Source organism: Triturus cristatus, chromosome 12, assembly GCF_964204655.1.
Source record: "Triturus cristatus chromosome 12, aTriCri1.1, whole genome shotgun sequence".
Taxonomy (NCBI): Eukaryota; Metazoa; Chordata; class Amphibia; order Caudata; family Salamandridae; genus Triturus; species Triturus cristatus.
The window spans coordinates 319840023-319862665 of NC_140595.1; positions in this window are offsets into that span (position 1 = coordinate 319840023).

Below are 22643 nucleotides of genomic sequence, written 5' to 3' on the forward strand. Positions count from 1 at the left end.
GACTGTCCATGCTGCATAGCTCCTTGTTCATTCTGATCTTGTCTAACTAATCGTGGTCTCTCTTTTGCAATACCTGTAGCTATATTACGTTTTAGGACTGGGCAATCATGTACATAATGGCCTAGTTGTTTACAGTAATTGCAGGTTCCTTTTACAGGAACTGCAGAATCACCAGAATGTGTCACACCCTTTTTGTGACCATCTGCTGGTACTGTCTGAGAAACTAGCATTTTCATTTTTGTATCCTTCATGCGTCTATGCTCATGTTCTTGTTCATCCCTAATTCTATTGTGATGATACTGTAACATTTGTAGCATTTGCGACGGAGTGTTACTTTGCCAGGTACTCTCGAATTTCAATATTCTATTCTTCACTGGAGGCAACGCATTTTCCACTAATTTTGTCACAAATAGATGTGGATATGAGTCACTACTTGCTTTTATACCACTATTTATACCAAAACATTTTTCAAATCGAGCATAATAATCGCTTGTGTCTTCATCTTGCTTTTGTTTGCAGGCTGTGATTGCACCCCAATCTTCCTTTTTTGTAGTTAATAAACGTGGCAGTACCTGTACTAGTAAACCTGGTAACAGTTTAACTTTATCCCCGAGCCCTGAACCTGCAGTTCGGCCCCTTTCTTCCTCTGCTAATGCTGTCCAGTCTATCTTTTGGTCTCCTACTTCCCACTCTTTTTCTTTCAGTTTTTCATATATGCCAGCAGGCAAAAGCACCTTTAATATCGTCATAATATCAGGAAAGGTGTACTCTCCCATCAGTAACATGTCTTTAATTTCTCGGTGGAAACCCGCTGGGTCCTTGTCGTGACTAGGTACTACTTTCTTCATTTCTAATAATTCCATTTTTGATATGGGTGTGTAAACAAATACACGGTGAAACTCATTGTCTTCGCCTTTTATTGGGTGCACTTCTCGTAAAGGATTTTGTCTATCCATATAGTACGGTGCTCTTTCTCTGCGGGGCAGGGAGAGAGAATCTGGATTTACAAAAAGGACATACTGTTTACGTGACACTAATATCTCCTTAATTAGCTTGTTACTAGAACCTCTCCATCTGTTCGTGAGTAGTTCCGTTAATATATCAGGTAAAGGACCAGGGTCAGCATGTTGGCCTTTATATAATATGAGGAGTTGCTGAATCATATATATTCCAGCTAAGCGTTGTTCATCTGTACTGAGATTAAAAAACGTGTGTGCTACGGTCTCATCACCGTATTTTTCAGGACTGTCAATCCAGTGAACGGCTGATCTGGCCAATTCTTGCTCATCCATGGAATCGAGGAGGTGGTAACCCCTTCGTTCTCGCAGTATCTTATCTGCGGCTTGGAACGAATGTTCAGGAGATTTCAGATTTATTACAGGCGTCGGATACGTTCTGTTATTATTTGGACATACAGAGTGTATGGGATCAGAAAAACATCCAGCATTATCACAGGATCTTCCTCTGCCTACATAGGCTATGGTCTCTGACTGTCTTGCGGAATTCCCTGATTCGGACACTTCATCTTGCTCAAACTCGTCTGTTCCCAATCTTTCTTCATGAATACGCTCTATTTCTTTACGTATTTTTCGGCACATGGCTATTATACAATTTTGCTTATCGTGTCTCCCTTCTGATATATTCTGACTCCATCTTGTAAGAGTAAGCATTGCATTTGGGTCTACCCCCGGACGGTCTTGATTTCTGATTACACAGTTTATGAGGAAACGTAACAGTTCCCCTTGTATTTCTACTTTCTGGAATTCCATAGCTCTGTTAATACATCCTGGATCTCGTCCTGTTTGAACAAAATGATATATGTTATCTAGATGCGTAGTCATTCCTGGTAACCTCGCTAAATACTCGGCGGCTCGCCTGATACGTAATGATGCCAGGACCATTTCGTCCTCTTTACCAACCACTGGGTCATATCTACAATTTACAAGGAGTTCCTTAAGCGTACGTTCACTTACGAATTTAGGTGTACGTGAATGTGCTGACTCTTGAAAAACAAGTTTATTTATTCTAGGTGGTGTGAAGGTATTGCTAGCCCCTCCCGTGGCCCCATCTGGGGCGTCGGGTGTGAATGGGTTCGTTGAACGTGACACAGCAACTATGGGTGTCGATACCCCTGTAGAGTCGACTGCGGAGACAGATGCGGAAACAGATGTGCTTGCCAAAGCTTGTGTCGGGACTTGCTGTTGCACGGGGACAGGTACCTGATCCTGACGTTGAACCCCTCCGCTAGGCGGTCTATGTGGTGTGGCGTTAGCATACTCGGGAGCTGCGTCGTCTAGATATGAGGAAAGAAAAACATCTTCTGCGGTTCTGGGATGCCCTTTTGGATGTACCTTAATTGGAAATAATGGGGGTGGCAAGTCTTTTGGCGTCTCTGGAGCAGCCTTAGGTAGTCCTTCGGCTAGAAGGGGATACATACCATTCATAAGAGCATTTCTTTGTCTATTTACTTGTTCTGATTTCACTCGGATACCTTCCTTAATTAATAGATTTTCTTCAATTTTATTTGAACTTTCTTTACTCCTCTCTTCTTGTCTACGTGCTTTTTCTGTTCGTCTATGAGATTCTTTACGCCATAACTCAACAGCGTCTTTCTGTGACTGTCTGACCTTTCTTTTCCATAACTCTTCCTCCACTTTCATGATGCATTCTGCATCCCAGGTTCCCGCTACGGGCCACCTTTGACTTTCCGGCAATCCCTTGGTATAATCTACCCATAGATCAAGAAACAATATGGCATCTAAGCCATGTTTATGGTACATAAAATGCCCTGGAGTGTCCCTAGGAGGAATAGGAACTGCTTCTTCAAGCACCCCTTTTCTGGTAGTAATCTGTCTTAACTTCGAGAAGAGCGGCATATTTACAACTGATCTGATACTTACTCTTGAATTTTCTTAATACGAAAAACACAATAAATGAACAGTGAACAATGAACAGTCATTCATACCACAATATGCAAGACATTTCTGAATACTTTAAACATTAAACATTAAACATTTATAACAATGATCGACAATGATGACAGTCTGCCTAACTAGTCACCACGCTGAATTTTTGACAATAACTGAATACTTCGGAATACTTGATCTACTGTTAAACAGTACATATACACTGCTAAACAGTGCAGACCGGATTTGTGTACCCAAATCCGTCTTGACCGGCACAACCTATGTGCGCGTAAACACGCCTCCCCGGTGATGGTACTCACCGAGTAGCTCCTTGAAACGGAAGGCCTCAGAGAATGGACAGGACTCGATAACTGCGGACAGCGGACCCTCTGGACATCGGGATTTCGGAAAACCTGGTGGGCCTCAGTATACCTCGGATCTTGCTCTCTCAGCTAGGCTCTGGTCGGGATACTTCGCACTTCTCACCGCCTCGTCTGGGTTGATCGCAGCCTCAGTCGCCCCCGCTTGACCGGAGGGAGCTTACAGGAAATCCTGCTGGTACGCGTTTATGGTCCGTCCAGCTGTGGCAGGAGACCGGGCCTGCAACGCACCGCCGGCGCGTGAGATGAGAAAGTGTCCCTGTTCGGGCGCCATTATGTGGTAAATAAAAATACCGGACTGAATTTCATACGGAATCTTTAAAATAAAGTAAATAGCTCAAAATAACAAGAGGCAGAATCCGTGGTATAAGAGGTTTTCTAAATGGGCTTTATTCCATTCAAAATGGCCGACTCGAGTCGCGGCCTTCAGGTTCCGTCACCACGAGGGTTCAGGAAGTGAAGTACAATATTTTATTGACAGACATGCATTTTTATAATAAGTACATTACAATGAAACGAATGTAGAAGGCGTAACATTTGATAAGAAAAGTGACATAACAGGTACGTAATTGAAACTAGGCGTAATAAGGAATAAAAGAAACATGATTGGTTAGGATTATCAGACATAGGTGGATCTATAAGATAATACTTGGCATAGATGCGCGCGCGGCAGCATGACGTGTAATTGACGTGCAACTAGGGGGTGAAGGGGACTTGACATTTAGCTCTACATGTGGAGACGAGAAGTCTGGGGGGTCAAGTCAACCTAATCCCAAATCATATCTAACATCCTATGTTTAAAGAACTATGTTATCCACAAGGAAGAGACTCTCGGACAGAATCTATTCTATACTGACTGTGTGCGTGTACAAGCGTCTAAGTGTCTATATGAGATGCGAGGGATAGAAAACTTTCCATGGCAACAGGGCTATGAATCACTTGCAGGAGGACGGAAAGGCTGAGTCCTTGCTTGTGAGCTAAAGGAAATGTTTACCTAAATCACTAGACAGGAATGCATCGGTTGGAGAGCAAAATAGATAATTCGAAGGTGAAATACAACTTCTTGGCAGGCAGGCGAAAACTGGCCGAGGCAGGCACCGTTAGCTGCACAGGGAGTAGGACAAAGTTCATGGATACAGATGCGAGCTCAAGCTGAAGCTGTCAGAGACAGAAAGCAGGGAGAGGTTTTGAGGACAGAATCGGGCCTACTTGCCTGAACTGTAAAAATGGAGTAACTTAGCCATTTAAAGTCGGTGGCCTTTTATACTTAGGAATCGAATATCCAGCCCTTTGATGGCGGATCTGACAGAGAACATATCGACGGTAGACACACATGTGTTTGCGTCTTAAAAACTGGAACTGGAGGGAACATACATGTACTTGTAACATGCATATAGAACCGTTGGGGTCCAAGATAGGGGACATAACTGATCAGGAAAATCCACATTTCCACACCTCTCCCAGTGCTCCCAGACCAGTTTGAGGGGGTCTTGGGCATTATTAACCCGATTCTTATAGGTCATGGATACCGCTTTTATTTGCACATACCCATCGAGCAAACTGTCTTCCAATGGTGAGGACTCTGGGGGAGATTCTCCCTTTGGTAACTTGGTAACCGTGATTAGTGCATGTCTCACTTGAAACTATCTAAAGTGTTCTGTTGCTGGGTGGCGAATGACACCACTTCACCCTCCTTCCATAGGTCGCCTGTTTTTGTGATCCCAATCAAATCCCACTTGTCAAACCCCTTTGTGTTTTTCAGGGTGCCCAACTACTCCGAGTCCCACAGCGGAGTAACCTCTGTGAGCTTCTGATCCCACCCCAAGCTTCTATTGACTGCATGCCAGACCTGTCCCGAATGCCTGGTTGGTCCCGTCAGGGGAAATTTCTTGGGCTTAGAGTAAAGGGCCATGTTATAGTTACCACTCGGCAGTAACCATTTGTCCATCTTGTAACCTGGGTCATCCCAGTGACGGTATGTGCACTTTTTGATAGCAGCCAGGTGGGCCGCTCAGTAGTATTTTTTAACGTCAGGAAGTCCAATTCCCCCGTCATACCAACTCAAGACTAATTTTGAAAGGCTATACAGGGTTGACCTTCCCAGAGCAGCTCCCTCTGGAGACTTTCTATCTCCTTGAAATATTTCGCTATGACCAGATCTGGGAAATTCTGAAGCGCGTAGAGAAAACATGGTAGTGACATCATTTTGAACAGCGCTGCCCTTCCCGATAGTGAAACTGGGAGAGTTTTCCAATTGGCCACATCTCGCTTCAATCTCTGTAGTGCGGGAAGCAGGTTATGTTGGCAACTAGTTCTGCGGTCTGTTGTGATAAATATTCCCAGATATTGGAAACCCGTCTTCGCTTCCAACTCTGCCATTGTTAATGTCAGCAGAAACCAGGCTCAAATGCCAAACAGTGGTGTTGGGATGGAAAAGTACCCTGTATGGTGATGGACATGCAACCCTCTACTGAGTGCCCAGCTGTATGGCTATCTAGATTCCTGGTAAATATTTGCACTCATGGATGAACCCGGATGACGCTTGTGAGCCATGAGCGAGGCCTGTCTTGTGGTAATGTGGTCTGGTTAGACGAAAGGGGCACACTAAGTTGTGTCCTCATGAAGATAGAGAGCGACCATATCTGGAGTAAAGTGACAAGCATAGTGGTGGCAGAATAGATGTTTTCAGTGCAGTAGAATCAGAAGTGCAAACAGCCTTTTAACTGGTGTTGCTGGAGTGCAGCCTACTGGCCCACTCGTGAAGTTCAGTGACTGTGTACATAACTCAGCCCTGGCCTGCATGGAGTGTGTGCAGTGTCAGACAGTATGATACTGGAGTGTGCATGCTGGGATGCATTTGTGTGCCTGTGTGTGGTACATAGTAAGGAGGCCTGCGGGTTCCATTTTGGAAGCTAAGGGCCTGGAGAAGCTTGAGTGGCAAGGACTGCAGCCCCCAAACAGGAGATGTTCATTGCTGACATTCCTGAGGGCTGTGGTGGGATAACACGCTAAAGGCAGGGAAGCAGGGCATGCTCTGTGCACATAAAAGGCCTCCTTCATTCTAGGAAAAGTTAATGATCTTTGGAGCCTCAACTCTTCATCAGGAAGATGGTTGGACTGAGCAGGCTGGAACTATCGGCCATGGAATCTTGATGGAAAATACAGCTTGGACCAGGTGTGATTGTCAGTTACTTCCTTGGCCTGTGTTATAGGTGTCTCAGAATTGGAACTCCTCCTACTGTGGCAGGCTCTCCATTTTTTAAAAGGCAGAGCATTTCAAAGGAGCAGATATTCCCAACGCAAATTATGAAGACTAGACATTAAATCACATGTGTTTCTGGATTTGGACAATAAAGGTGGGGGCATGAGTCCCATATGTGGTTGAAGAGTACCATCTCATCAGGAGAGGGAAGCATAGCAAGATTTCTTGCTGCTGGAAACAGGGCTGGGTATTAAGGTCTACTAGTTTCCTAGCTGGGTGAGGGGCCATCATCCAAGAAGTCAAGACCACTTGCCCTGAGCCTGGAGCACCAGTATTGCCTGCCAAGACCAGAGTACTTTGTGAAGAAAGAGAGCACCTGGAGGGAGCAACACGCAATGGGGATCCTGTTGAGTGGATCCCAATGAACAGAGTTTGAGACATTCAGTCCAGTCAAGACCGGTGCAGAAGTGCGGATCATGTTCCCAATACTGCCAAGTCTGTGCAGAAAGGGTCCACAAGGAAATTCTGCCATTGTCCGTGTGGGGCCAAGACGGTTGACAATCTCTTTTGTGCCAGGATGGGGGCCACTGTGAAATTCTATAAAGGCAGGCATACCTGTGCAAAAGCCAAAGTGGGTGACCCCATGTGTCCATAAGGGCCACTGTGGAGCCAGGGCCATCACACTGACTTGTCATGCCAAGGGAACTTCTTGGAGCACTCATCAACGTGGGTCTGGAGGCTGACGCAACATCGAGGAAAGATAGTGGGAGGTCGTGGTGCTCAGTGTGTGCAGACCGGAGCCAGCGAAGGAGCTCTCCCGTCTGTTGGAGTTGCCAGTTACCCTTGGGTCAGGAATGACTGTTTGAGGCAGTCAGGCCTGCAGGAGAGTTGCATGAATTTAGTAACAGAGCACTGCTTACTTTGTTCTCAAGGCCTAACAGGATTTGTTTGCGTAGGACTAGCGTAAGCTACATCTGCAACTTGCCTCCAGTATCAAATGGAGAATAGCACCCCACTATATGGGACAGAGAGTCTCGAGAATTTTGCCCTAGACAACGCTAGGCTGTACTAATGCCATGCACTATATCAAGGGAGTAGCCAGAAAATGTAAATACTGCTCACTTTGAACCATGCCCCAAATAGCACTGATTGAGTGAGTCAAACGAGCAAGCTGGGCAATCAATCATTCAGTCGCTTCCCTGAGTGAATTCTGAAAACAAAGTAGTCAAATGGCATAATTTCCACCTCAATTCTCAATGAATGGGGCCACTATTCTTTTCTTCCTTTTTTCCTGGTCATCCACCCCATCCATTCATCTTTCCACTCCTCCGATCCTCCTCTTGATCTTTCCTTACTTTTCCTCCTGTGAACCATCCATCCTTTTCTTTCCAACAACCTATCCTTTTCTTGACCAGTCCCACTCTCATCCTTCCCTCCATCCATCTTTCTCCCCATCCACCAGTCCACTTTGCACCACATGCATTCCCTCTTTTCTCCTTCCATCTTTCCCAAATCCCTACCTTTATTCATCCACCCATCTCTCGTCCATCCATCCTTTTCCCATCTCTCGCTCCTTGCTTCCATTCTATCTTTCATTTCATTATCTCTTATGCACGTGCTCCTGAATTCCATCTTTCAATTACCTAGCCAGACAGGGGACCTTCAGAAAATGCGGATGCAAAATGAGGAATGCCCCAAAGGACTTTATGGCTTATGTTTGGACTGAAATTAACCTACAAAGAAGGAATTGCTGTTTTAAAAAGTACTTGCAAGATATTATTGAGAGCTTCGGTCTCCGTTAACTATGGCATTTAGATTCAAGAAGGCAAGTTTTTAAGAAAACTGAATAAATGTATTTGGCTGAAAAAGGCAGTTGGAGGCCAAAATGAACCTAGCCAGGCGAGCACATGGCTGGTGATAATTTCCTACAATGTCCAACATGACCAGCCATATTTCGAGGTTGCCCAATCTGCAAACATCAAGAAGAAATAAAGGCGATGAGATTAGGGCTGTTTCATACCATGGATTACACACCCAAGTGGCAACAAGAGGGACAACTGGAGTATAAGAGGTGCCATCTATGCCACCCGACAGAGAAAACATTGTTGCATGTCCTCTGCCTCTGTCCACAACTTACTTGTGCACCAAGGCATAAAGTATTGCACGGGTGCTTTGAACATCCACAAGCACCGAAGTCCTTAGAGGCGGAAAAAACACTGATAACTGTTATTGGTACTTTCCTCTCCATGGCCAGAACATGAAGTAAAACAAGACCTGGGCCTCCTGGGGCAGAGAAGGGATTTTTTTTTTTTCACACACGCTATGCATCTTTAAGTACATCTATGGCTACATTTCAGGTTTTTAACACTTGCTGCTATGACAGGGAAGAGGTATCCATATGGCACAATGCTCCTCCTTAGCGTTAATCTGCCTGAATTTCTTCCTCCTGTTCTAAAGATTGTCCTATTCCGTTGTTGTGATGCACTTTAGTTTGTGAACTAGCCTGATTGTGCCAGCTCCGATAAGGTTTTAAAATGAGATGGCTCTGTGGTTTGGATGGTTGGGCAGTGGCACACCTGTGGCCATCTGTGGTTATACTAGGGGAAGTGAATGAACATTTCTATGCAAAGGCTCAAACCCTCTGTTCATCATCTGTTTCCATGGTCTGACAGATGCACCTTCGCTTCTGTTGTTATTATGTTCTTATGTGTTTCACTGTATGGTTATGCTGATTTGTCTGATTGGCTGTTTCTATGTTTGTGGTTTTTATTAACTAATAAACTAAATATTTCAACCCATATTGCCTTGTAGTAATTAATATGAGCTTTTGTTTAGAGACCCGAGTGCTCAAAGCCAAAGGAGCAATAAACGACTTGTTAAAGGTTTTATGATGCACACACAGGTGAATAGCTCCCACCCCTGCTCAAGCTGCTGAACTGGGCCATTAGAAGATGAGGGGCCGGGACATCAGAAGTTAAAGGCCTCATCCCGGAGGGTTGGGCCCAAGAGCTCCTGCCTGTCCTGGCCCTCTGAACAGGCTTTAAGGCAGTGCGACTGCTGCGACCGCACTGGGCGCTGGCCTGTGGAGGGGGCGCTGATCGCAAGGGAGGGTGTTTTATTTAGCAATAACTTATGATTGTAGAGATGGGGGCCCTGTGGAAGTGAGAGAATCAGAGGAGGCGGTCATAGGGTGGGGGGCGCCAAAAATGATTTTGCACCGGGAGCCACCAGCGCTAAAGCCGGTCCTGCCTCTGAAAGGGGTTGTTCTGACATCCGATGTTACAAGAATACTTGAATAGCATCTTATGGATGCAGAGTTTCATAGAGTAACATAAATCGGCTAGCTGATTTGCGTTTTAATGATATCATAGTCCCTTCCACTGATAACTACAGCCTGAAGGGCCCACAATCGCACGGTATCCGAACCTTTAATTTCCTATGCATCCCATGTTCTTTTCAGTTCTGTGTTATTCCTGTAATAGGTTGGTAATTGTAGCATTTTGCCACATAATTGGTCGATATCCTCAGATGAAAGTGTGCCAAATTGTCATTGTTGCGTGACTGCACGACAGCGCACAACTAAACCGGTTTCTTTGTTTCAACAATATCTGCTGTCTTAGATATCAATTAGGAGAAACCTGGGAGAGCAGCTGCTACACCCGGGATGACCTTTTAAAGCCCTTGCAATGTCGTTGCAAACCTTGTCCTCGGGGTTTATAAAAGTAGAACAGAAAGTAGAGTGGGCTCTAAATCATATGCCAAGGTTAAGGGGAGGTAGCGCTGTACAAAACAAACAAGGGCGGCCACCTCCACCTCTGGGAAAAGGGCCTGGGGTTTCCCCCTTCCGGGCGCCGTGTTCCTCTTGGCCGCACTAGCCTTGGCCTTCCCCTTCTTGCTAGCCTTAGCCATGGTTCTGGGGGGCGGTGGGCAGAAATGTAAATGTAGAAGTAAAAAATAAAGTCAGGAGAAGAAGTAGGGAAAAAAAATAAAGCAAGTAATAGAAAAACAGTACAAAAACGCAATAAAAGTAGAAAAAAGCGCAAAATATACACTTAGGGAGGGAGAGGGATAGATAATAAAAAAGATCAGAAAAACAGTATAAGAAACAAAGGATTGAAAAGATTGGAAAGGGATGAAAAAGAGGCCCCAGAACCATGCAAAGAGTAGAAAAACAAGATTGCTGCGCCCATTGGCGACCGTGTCTTTAAGTTTGCATGATATTTTCCCCCAAACACGCAATCCACGTTGCCGAACGTTAGAAACGTCTTGTGAGCATGCGGAACAAGCAACTCTGCATGCTTGCGGAACTCCGCATAGCGTTGCGGAGATTTTTACCGGTTCGCGTAGCGCGGCTACGCGAACTCCACCCGGGCTTACATAACACTTATCCATCATACTCCTACAAGTGTGACAACTCAGACTATTTCAGGCCACACAAAGCTATAATAATGGCATGAGAGACTGGTATTATTCATTTTCAATGTATATTGACTTAATAAACATGCTTGTTGTGCTCATCTCAAAATTAAAAAGGCAGCACAACCCCATGTAGTGGACTGTAACTAGAGCCAGTGCTGATAAGTGCCGATGCCGAGCACCGGAAACCACTGGCACAAATTAAGCACTGTCTAGCCCTTTGAATGTGACTTCGGTACACATTCGGTCTAATTGTTTCCGTGAGACATTTCTACTTGTCTTGTGCAAGAAAAGGTATGTGGTCTCTGCAGGGGTAAGGAAAAACAAGCACTTGCAAAAGCTATGGAATGGGTAGTCCAAAAAACAGAATTTCCCCATGATTACCCTTGCATAATAAAAAATATGCACAGCCAAACTTGTAGCACTTAGCAAGCCAGCCGATGCCAATAAAGCAAAAGAGAGCAAGAATAATTTCAGTAGCAAGTACAGATCAAGTAAGAAAACAAGACACAACAACTTAGTGAAAGTACTCTCTAGATGGAGATGCGAGATGGTTAAACAGATTTTTTTTTTTTTACACGGACTTATGAGTTGGCACCGAGGGAGGTGCTGGTGTTTGACAGAGTGCTACGTATATTTTTCTTGTAAGTATTGAACGTGGAGGAAAGAGATAGTTATTGTAACTTTAATCTTGATTCCCTCATGACTCTCCTCCGCAGAGCGAATCCATTAAAGCAGGTGCAGGCGTATGGTTGTGAATGTTTAAACACAACATAAAACTATTATAGATGGTTAGCTATCGTGAAAAGTGTCTTTTGGCAGCAAAGGATTCCAAATCCCGTTATAGACCAAGACCTTGGAACTCTGCCATTGTCTTTTTTTTAAATGTTTTTATTAAACAGTAAATAAACGACATTTCTGGTCACAGTTTGATGGGATAAGTCAAATTTCACATTTACATACATATTACCGTTGTACAGTATAATGCAATGAACTATAGTGTAACATCAACTATGGCATATTAGGATCTTTGAGAGAGGGAACAGTTGGTGGGACACAAATATTACCACGATAATCATTACATTTGCTCCATATAGAAGACCATTTTTCTGGCATCCTCTTGCTACATAAACAGTTTTTTCTCTTGTCATACACCAATCCATATCTGCCTTCCATGCCTCTATTTTGGATGGCACACCCGCACCCCATAGCCTAGCTAAATTCCTTTTGGCCACCATCAAGCCCGATGTGACCCATATTTTGTCTTTACTATTTAAGTGGGTAGGTTCCCAGACATTCAAAAGACATCTGTTGCCTTCAAGTCCCACATCCAGTCCAAGGACCTTACCAAGACAGTCATGGACTCCCTTCCAGTATTTCTGCATGTACACACATTCACACAAAATATGCATAAATGTACCAGCCTGGCCACATTACCTTCTACACATGCACTTGCCTGCCCTGGCCATACTGACTAGCCGAGACCCTGTGACATAAGTTCTATGGAGGATCTTAAGTTGGACCAGTCGCAGTCGGGAGGAGATTGCGACCTCTCATGGGGAGGCCACAGCATCTTGCCATTCCTCATCATCGAGTTCCAACCCATCCCTCTCCCAGTGCTCCCAGACCAGTTTGAGGGGGTCTTGGGCATTATTAACCCGATTCTTATAGGTCATGGATACCGCTTTTATTTGCACATACCCATCGAGCAAACTGTCTTCCAATGGTGAGGACTCTGGGGGAGATTCTCCCTTTGGTAACTTGGTAACCGTGATTAGTGCATGTCTCACTTGAAACTATCTAAAGTGTTCTGTTGCTGGGTGGCGAATGACACCACTTCACCCTCCTTCCATAGGTCGCCTGTTTTTGTGATCCCAATCAAATCCCACTTGTCAAACCCCTTTGTGTTTTTCAGGGTGCCCAACTACTCCGAGTCCCACAGCGGAGTAACCTCTGTGAGCTTCTGATCCCACCCCAAGCTTCTATTGACTGCATGCCAGACCTGTCCCGAATGCCTGGTTGGTCCCGTCAGGGGAAATTTCTTGGGCTTAGAGTAAAGGGCCATGTTATAGTTACCACTCGGCAGTAACCATTTGTCCATCTTGTAACCTGGGTCATCCCAGTGACGGTATGTGCACTTTTTGATAGCAGCCAGGTGGGCCGCTCAGTAGTATTTTTTAACGTCAGGAAGTCCAATTCCCCCGTCATACCAACTCAAGACTAATTTTGAAAGGCTATACAGGGTTGACCTTCCCAGAGCAGCTCCCTCTGGAGACTTTCTATCTCCTTGAAATATTTCGCTATGACCAGATCTGGGAAATTCTGAAGCGCGTAGAGAAAACATGGTAGTGACATCATTTTGAACAGCGCTGCCCTTCCCGATAGTGAAACTGGGAGAGTTTTCCAATTGGCCACATCTCGCTTCAATCTCTGTAGTGCGGGAAGCAGGTTATGTTGGCAACTAGTTCTGCGGTCTGTTGTGATAAATATTCCCAGATATTGGAAACCCGTCTTCGCTTCCAACTCTGCCATTGTTAATGTCAGCAGAAACCAGGCTCAAATGCCAAACAGTGGTGTTGGGATGGAAAAGTACCCTGTATGGTGATGGACATGCGACCCTCTACTGAGTGCCCAGCTGTATGGCTATCTAGATTCCTGGTAAATATTTGCACTCATGGATGAACCCGGATGACGCTTGTGAGCCATGAGCGAGGCCTGTCTTGTGGTAATGTGGTCTGGTTAGACGAAAGGGGCACACTAAGTTGTGTCCTCATGAAGATAGAGAGCGACCATATCTGGAGTAAAGTGACAAGCATAGTGGTGGCAGAATAGATGTTTTCAGTGCAGTAGAATCAGAAGTGCAAACAGCCTTTTAACTGGTGTTGCTGGAGTGCAGCCTACTGGCCCACTCGTGAAGTTCAGTGACTGTGTACATAACTCAGCCCTGGCCTGCATGGAGTGTGTGCAGTGTCAGACAGTATGATACTGGAGTGTGCATGCTGGGATGCATTTGTGTGCCTGTGTGTGGTACATAGTAAGGAGGCCTGCGGGTTCCATTTTGGAAGCTAAGGGCCTGGAGAAGCTTGAGTGGCAAGGACTGCAGCCCCCAAACAGGAGATGTTCATTGCTGACATTCCTGAGGGCTGTGGTGGGATAACACGCTAAAGGCAGGGAAGCAGGGCATGCTCTGTGCACATAAAAGGCCTCCTTCATTCTAGGAAAAGTTAATGATCTTTGGAGCCTCAACTCTTCATCAGGAAGATGGTTGGACTGAGCAGGCTGGAACTATCGGCCATGGAATCTTGATGGAAAATACAGCTTGGACCAGGTGTGATTGTCAGTTACTTCCTTGGCCTGTGTTATAGGTGTCTCAGAATTGGAACTCCTCCTACTGTGGCAGGCTCTCCATTTTTTAAAAGGCAGAGCATTTCAAAGGAGCAGATATTCCCAACGCAAATTATGAAGACTAGACATTAAATCACATGTGTTTCTGGATTTGGACAATAAAGGTGGGGGCATGAGTCCCATATGTGGTTGAAGAGTACCATCTCATCAGGAGAGGGAAGCATAGCAAGATTTCTTGCTGCTGGAAACAGGGCTGGGTATTAAGGTCTACTAGTTTCCTAGCTGGGTGAGGGGCCATCATCCAAGAAGTCAAGACCACTTGCCCTGAGCCTGGAGCACCAGTATTGCCTGCCAAGACCAGAGTACTTTGTGAAGAAAGAGAGCACCTGGAGGGAGCAACACGCAATGGGGATCCTGTTGAGTGGATCCCAATGAACAGAGTTTGAGACATTCAGTCCAGTCAAGACCGGTGCAGAAGTGCGGATCATGTTCCCAATACTGCCAAGTCTGTGCAGAAAGGGTCCACAAGGAAATTCTGCCATTGTCCGTGTGGGGCCAAGACGGTTGACAATCTCTTTTGTGCCAGGATGGGGGCCACTGTGAAATTCTATAAAGGCAGGCATACCTGTGCAAAAGCCAAAGTGGGTGACCCCATGTGTCCATAAGGGCCACTGTGGAGCCAGGGCCATCACACTGACTTGTCATGCCAAGGGAACTTCTAGGAGCACTCATCAACGTGGGTCTGGAGGCTGACGCAACATCGAGGAAAGATAGTGGGAGGTCGTGGTGCTCAGTGTGTGCAGACCGGAGCCAGCGAAGGAGCTCTCCCGTCTGTTGGAGTTGCCAGTTACCCTTGGGTCAGGAATGACTGTTTGAGGCAGTCAGGCCTGCAGGAGAGTTGCATGAATTTAGTAACAGAGCACTGCTTACTTTGTTCTCAAGGCCTAACAGGATTTGTTTGCGTAGGACTAGCGTAAGCTACATCTGCAACTTGCCTCCAGTATCAAATGGAGAATAGCACCCCACTATATGGGACAGAGAGTCTCGAGAATTTTGCCCTAGACAACGCTAGGCTGTACTAATGCCATGCACTATATCAAGGGAGTAGCCAGAAAATGTAAATACTGCTCACTTTGAACCATGCCCCAAATAGCACTGATTGAGTGAGTCAAACGAGCAAGCTGGGCAATCAATCATTCAGTCGCTTCCCTGAGTGAATTCTGAAAACAAAGTAGTCAAATGGCATAATTTCCACCTCAATTCTCAATGAATGGGGCCACTATTCTTTTCTTCCTTTTTTCCTGGTCATCCACCCCATCCATTCATCTTTCCACTCCTCCGATCCTCCTCTTGATCTTTCCTTACTTTTCCTCCTGTGAACCATCCATCCTTTTCTTTCCAACAACCTATCCTTTTCTTCACCAGTCCCACTCTCATCCTTCCCTCCATCCATCTTTCTCCCCATCCACCAGTCCACTTTGCACCACATGCATTCCCTCTTTTCTCCTTCCATCTTTCCCAAATCCCTACCTTTATTCATCCACCCATCTCTCGTCCATCCATCCTTTTCCCATCTCTCGCTCCTTGCTTCCATTCTATCTTTCATTTCATTATCTCTTATGCACGTGCTCCTGAATTCCATCTTTCAATTACCTAGCCAGACAGGGGACCTTCAGAAAATGCGGATGCAAAATGAGGAATGCCCCAAAGGACTTTATGGCTTATGTTTGGACTGAAATTAACCTACAAAGAAGGAATTGCTGTTTTAAAAAGTACTTGCGAGATATTATTGAGAGCTTCGGTCTCCGTTAACTATGGCATTTAGATTCAAGAAGGCAAGTTTTTAAGAAAACTGAATAAATGTATTTGGCTGAAAAAGGCAGTTGGAGGCCAAAATGAACCTAGCCAGGCGAGCACATGGCTGGTGATAATTTCCTACAATGTCCAACATGACCAGCCATATTTCGAGGTTGCCCAATCTGCAAACATCAAGAAGAAATAAAGGCGATGAGATTAGGGCTGTTTCATACCATGGATTACACACCCAAGTGGCAACAAGAGGGACAACTGGAGTATAAGAGGTGCCATCTATGCCACCCGACAGAGAAAACATTGTTGCATGTCCTCTGCCTCTGTCCACAACTTACTTGTGCACCAAGGCATAAAGTATTGCACGGGTGCTTTGAACATCCACAAGCACCGAAGTCCTTAGAGGCGGAAAAAACACTGATAACTGTTATTGGTACTTTCCTCTCCATGGCCAGAACATGAAGTAAAACAAGACCTGGGCCTCCTGGGGCAGAGAAGGGATTTTTTTTTTTCACACACGCTATGCATCTTTAAGTACATCTATGGCTACATTTCAGGTTTTTAACACTTGCTGCTATGACAGGGAAGAGGTATCCATATGGCACAATGCTCCTCCTTAGCGTTAATCTGCCTGAATTTCTTCCTCCTGTTCTAAAGATTGTCCTATTCCGTTGTTGTGATGCACTTTAGTTTGTGAACTAGCCTGATTGTGCCAGCTCCGATAAGGTTTTAAAATGAGATGGCTCTGTGGTTTGGATGGTTGGGCAGTGGCACACCTGTGGCCATCTGTGGTTATACTAGGGGAAGTGAATGAACATTTCTATGCAAAGGCTCAAACCCTCTGTTCATCATCTGTTTCCATGGTCTGACAGATGCACCTTCGCTTCTGTTGTTATTATGTTCTTATGTGTTTCACTGTATGGTTATGCTGATTTGTCTGATTGGCTGTTTCTATGTTTGTGGTTTTTATTAACTAATAAACTAAATATTTCAACCCATATTGCCTTGTAGTAATTAATATGAGCTTTTGTTTAGAGACCCGAGTGCTCAAAGCCAAAGGAGCAATAAACGACTTGTTAAAGGTTTTATGATGCACACACAGGTGAATAGCTCCCACCCCTGCTCAAGCTGCTGAACTGGGCCATTAGAAGATGAGGGGCCGGGACATCAGAAGTTAAAGGCCTCATCCCGGAGGGTTGGGCCCAAGAGCTCCTGCCTGTCCTGGCCCTCTGAACAGGCTTTAAGGCAGTGCGACTGCTGCGACCGCACTGGGCGCTGGCCTGTGGAGGGGGCGCTGATCGCAAGGGAGGGTGTTTTATTTAGCAATAACTTATGATTGTAGAGATGGGGGCCCTGTGGAAGTGAGAGAATCAGAGGAGGCGGTCATAGGGTGGGGGGCGCCAAAAATGATTTTGCACCGGGAGCCACCAGCGCTAAAGCCGGTCCTGCCTCTGAAAGGGGTTGTTCTGACATCCGATGTTACAAGAATACTTGAATAGCATCTTATGGATGCAGAGTTTCATAGAGTAACATAAATCGGCTAGCTGATTTGCGTTTTAATGATATCATAGTCCCTTCCACTGATAACTACAGCCTGAAGGGCCCACAATCGCACGGTATCCGAACCTTTAATTTCCTATGCATCCCATGTTCTTTTCAGTTCTGTGTTATTCCTGTAATAGGTTGGTAATTGTAGCATTTTGCCACATAATTGGTCGATATCCTCAGATGAAAGTGTGCCAAATTGTCATTGTTGCGTGACTGCACGACAGCGCACAACTAAACCGGTTTCTTTGTTTCAACAATATCTGCTGTCTTAGATATCAATTAGGAGAAACCTGGGAGAGCAGCTGCTACACCTGGGATGACCTTTTAAAGCCCTTGCAATGTCGTTGCAAACCTTGTCCTCGGGGTTTATAAAAGTAGAACAGAAAGTAGAGTGGGCTCTAAATCATATGCCAAGGTTAAGGGGAGGTAGCGCTGTACAAAACAAACAAGGGCGGCCACCTCCACCTCTGGGAAAAGGGCCTGGGGTTTCCCCCTTCCGGGCGCCGTGTTCCTCTTGGCCGCACTAGCCTTGGCCTTCCCCTTCTTGCTAGCCTTAGCCATGGTTCTGGGGGGCGGTGGGCAGAAATGTAAATGTAGAAGTAAAAAATAAAGTCAGGAGAAGAAGTAGGGAAAAAAAATAAAGCAAGTAATAGAAAAACAGTACAAAAACGCAATAAAAGTAGAAAAAAGCGCAAAATATACACTTAGGGAGGGAGAGGGATAGATAATAAAAAAGATCAGAAAAACAGTATAAGAAACAAAGGATTGAAAAGATTGGAAAGGGATGAAAAAGAGGCCCCAGAACCATGCAAAGAGTAGAAAAACAAGATTGCTGCGCCCATTGGCGACCGTGTCTTTAAGTTTGCATGATATTTTCCCCCAAACACGCAATCCACGTTGCCGAACGTTAGAAACGTCTTGTGAGCATGCGGAACAAGCAACTCTGCATGCTTGCGGAACTCCGCATAGCGTTGCGGAGATTTTTACCGGTTCGCGTAGCGCGGCTACGCGAACTCCACCCGGGCTTACATAACACTTATCCATCATACTCCTACAAGTGTGACAACTCAGACTATTTCAGGCCACACAAAGCTATAATAATGGCATGAGAGACTGGTATTATTCATTTTCAATGTATATTGACTTAATAAACATGCTTGTTGTGCTCATCTCAAAATTAAAAAGGCAGCACAACCCCATGTAGTGGACTGTAACTAGAGCCAGTGCTGATAAGTGCCGATGCCGAGCACCGGAAACCACTGGCACAAATTAAGCACTGTCTAGCCCTTTGAATGTGACTTCGGTACACATTCGGTCTAATTGTTTCCGTGAGACATTTCTACTTGTCTTGTGCAAGAAAAGGTATGTGGTCTCTGCAGGGGTAAGGAAAAACAAGCACTTGCAAAAGCTATGGAATGGGTAGTCCAAAAAACAGAATTTCCCCATGATTACCCTTGCATAATAAAAAATATGCACAGCCAAACTTGTAGCACTTAGCAAGCCAGCCGATGCCAATAAAGCAAAAGAGAGCAAGAATAATTTCAGTAGCAAGTACAGATCAAGTAAGAAAACAAGACACAACAACTTAGTGAAAGTACTCTCTAGATGGAGATGCGAGATGGTTAAACAGATTTTTTTGTTTTTTACACGGACTTATGAGTTGGCACCGAGGGAGGTGCTGGTGTTTGACAGAGTGCTACGTATATTTTTCTTGTAAGTATTGAACGTGGAGGAAAGAGATAGTTATTGTAACTTTAATCTTGATTCCCTCATGACTCTCCTCCGCAGAGCGAATCCATTAAAGCAGGTGCAGGCGTATGGTTGTGAATGTTTAAACACAACATAAAACTATTATAGATGGTTAGCTATCGTGAAAAGTGTCTTTTGGCAGCAAAGGATTCCAAATCCCGTTATAGACCAAGACCTTGGAACTCTGCCATTGTCTTTTTTTTAAATGTTTTTATTAAACAGTAAATAAACGACATTTCTGGTCACAGTTTGATGGGATAAGTCAAATTTCACATTTACATACATATTACCGTTGTACAGTATAATGCAATGAACTATAGTGTAACATCAACTATGGCATATTAGGATCTTTGAGAGAGGGAACAGTTGGTGGGACACAAATATTACCACGATAATCATTACATTTGCTCCATATAGAAGACCATTTTTCTGGCATCCTCTTGCTACATAAACAGTTTTTTCTCTTGTCATACACCAATCCATATCTGCCTTCCATGCCTCTATTTTGGATGGCACACCCGCACCCCATAGCCTAGCTAAATTCCTTTTGGCCACCATCAAGCCCGATGTGACCCATATTTTGTCTTTACTATTTAAGTGGGTAGGTTCCCAGACATTCAAAAGACATCTGTTGCCTTCAAGTCCCACATCCAGTCCAAGGACCTTACCAAGACAGTCATGGACTCCCTTCCAGTATTTCTGCATGTACACACATTCACACAAAATATGCATAAATGTACCAGCCTGGCCACATTACCTTCTACACATGCACTTGCCTGCCCTGGCCATACTGACTAGCCGAGACCCTGTGACATAAGTTCTATGGAGGATCTTAAGTTGGACCAGTCGCAGTCGGGAGGAGATTGCGACCTCTCATGGGGAGGCCACAGCATCTTGCCATTCCTCATCATCGAGTTCCAACCCATCCCTCTCCCAGTGCTCCCAGACCAGTTTGAGGGGGTCTTGGGCATTATTAACCCGATTCTTATAGGTCATGGATACCGCTTTTATTTGCACATACCCATCGAGCAAACTGTCTTCCAATGGTGAGGACTCTGGGGGAGATTCTCCCTTTGGTAACTTGGTAACCGTGATTAGTGCATGTCTCACTTGAAACTATCTAAAGTGTTCTGTTGCTGGGTGGCGAATGACACCACTTCACCCTCCTTCCATAGGTCGCCTGTTTTTGTGATCCCAATCAAATCCCACTTGTCAAACCCCTTTGTGTTTTTCAGGGTGCCCAACTACTCCGAGTCCCACAGCGGAGTAACCTCTGTGAGCTTCTGATCCCACCCCAAGCTTCTATTGACTGCATGCCAGACCTGTCCCGAATGCCTGGTTGGTCCCGTCAGGGGAAATTTCTTGGGCTTAGAGTAAAGGGCCATGTTATAGTTACCACTCGGCAGTAACCATTTGTCCATCTTGTAACCTGGGTCATCCCAGTGACGGTATGTGCACTTTTTGATAGCAGCCAGGTGGGCCGCTCAGTAGTATTTTTTAACGTCAGGAAGTCCAATTCCCCCGTCATACCAACTCAAGACTAATTTTGAAAGGCTATACAGGGTTGACCTTCCCAGAGCAGCTCCCTCTGGAGACTTTCTATCTCCTTGAAATATTTCGCTATGACCAGATCTGGGAAATTCTGAAGCGCGTAGAGAAAACATGGTAGTGACATCATTTTGAACAGCGCTGCCCTTCCCGATAGTGAAACTGGGAGAGTTTTCCAATTGGCCACATCTCGCTTCAATCTCTGTAGTGCGGGAAGCAGGTTATGTTGGCAACTAGTTCTGCGGTCTGTTGTGATAAATATTCTTAGATATTGGAAACCCGTCTTCGCTTCCAACTCTGCCATTGTTAATGTCAGCAGAAACCAGGCTCAAATGCCAAACAGTGGTGTTGGGATGGAAAAGTACCCTGTATGGTGATGGACATGCGACCCTCTACTGAGTGCCCAGCTGTATGGCTATCTAGATTCCTGGTAAATATTTGCACTCATGGATGAACCCGGATGACGCTTGTGAGCCATGAGCGAGGCCTGTCTTGTGGTAATGTGGTCTGGTTAGACGAAAGGGGCACACTAAGTTGTGTCCTCATGAAGATAGAGAGCGACCATATCTGGAGTAAAGTGACAAGCATAGTGGTGGCAGAATAGATGTTTTCAGTGCAGTAGAATCAGAAGTGCAAACAGCCTTTTAACTGGTGTTGCTGGAGTGCAGCCTACTGGCCCACTCGTGAAGTTCAGTGACTGTGTACATAACTCAGCCCTGGCCTGCATGGAGTGTGTGCAGTGTCAGACAGTATGATACTGGAGTGTGCATGCTGGGATGCATTTGTGTGCCTGTGTGTGGTACATAGTAAGGAGGCCTGCGGGTTCCATTTTGGAAGCTAAGGGCCTGGAGAAGCTTGAGTGGCAAGGACTGCAGCCCCCAAACAGGAGATGTTCATTGCTGACATTCCTGAGGGCTGTGGTGGGATAACACGCTAAAGGCAGGGAAGCAGGGCATGCTCTGTGCACATAAAAGGCCTCCTTCATTCTAGGAAAAGTTAATGATCTTTGGGGCCTCAACTCTTCATCAGGAAGATGGTTGGACTGAGCAGGCTGGAACTATCGGCCATGGAATCTTGATGGAAAATACAGCTTGGACCAGGTGTGATTGTCAGTTACTTCCTTGGCCTGTGTTATAGGTGTCTCAGAATTAGAACTCCTCCTACTGTGGCAGGCTCTCCATTTTTTAAAAGGCAGAGCATTTCAAAGGAGCAGATATTCCCAACGCAAATTATGAAGACTAGACATTAAATCACATGTGTTTCTGGATTTGGACAATAAAGGTGGGGGCATGAGTCCCATATGTGGTTGAAGAGTACCATCTCATCAGGAGAGGGAAGCATAGCAAGATTTCTTGCTGCTGGAAACAGGGCTGGGTATTAAGGTCTACTAGTTTCCTAGCTGGGTGAGGGGCCATCATCCAAGAAGTCAAGACCACTTGCCCTGAGCCTGGAGCACCAGTATTGCCTGCCAAGACCAGAGTACTTTGTGAAGAAAGAGAGCACCTGGAGGGAGCAACACGCAATGGGGATCCTGTTGAGTGGATCCCAATGAACAGAGTTTGAGACATTCAGTCCAGTCAAGACCGGTGCAGAAGTGCGGATCATGTTCCCAATACTGCCAAGTCTGTGCAGAAAGGGTCCACAAGGAAATTCTGCCATTGTCCGTGTGGGGCCAAGACGGTTGACAATCTCTTTTGTGCCAGGATGGGGGCCACTGTGAAATTCTATAAAGGCAGGCAT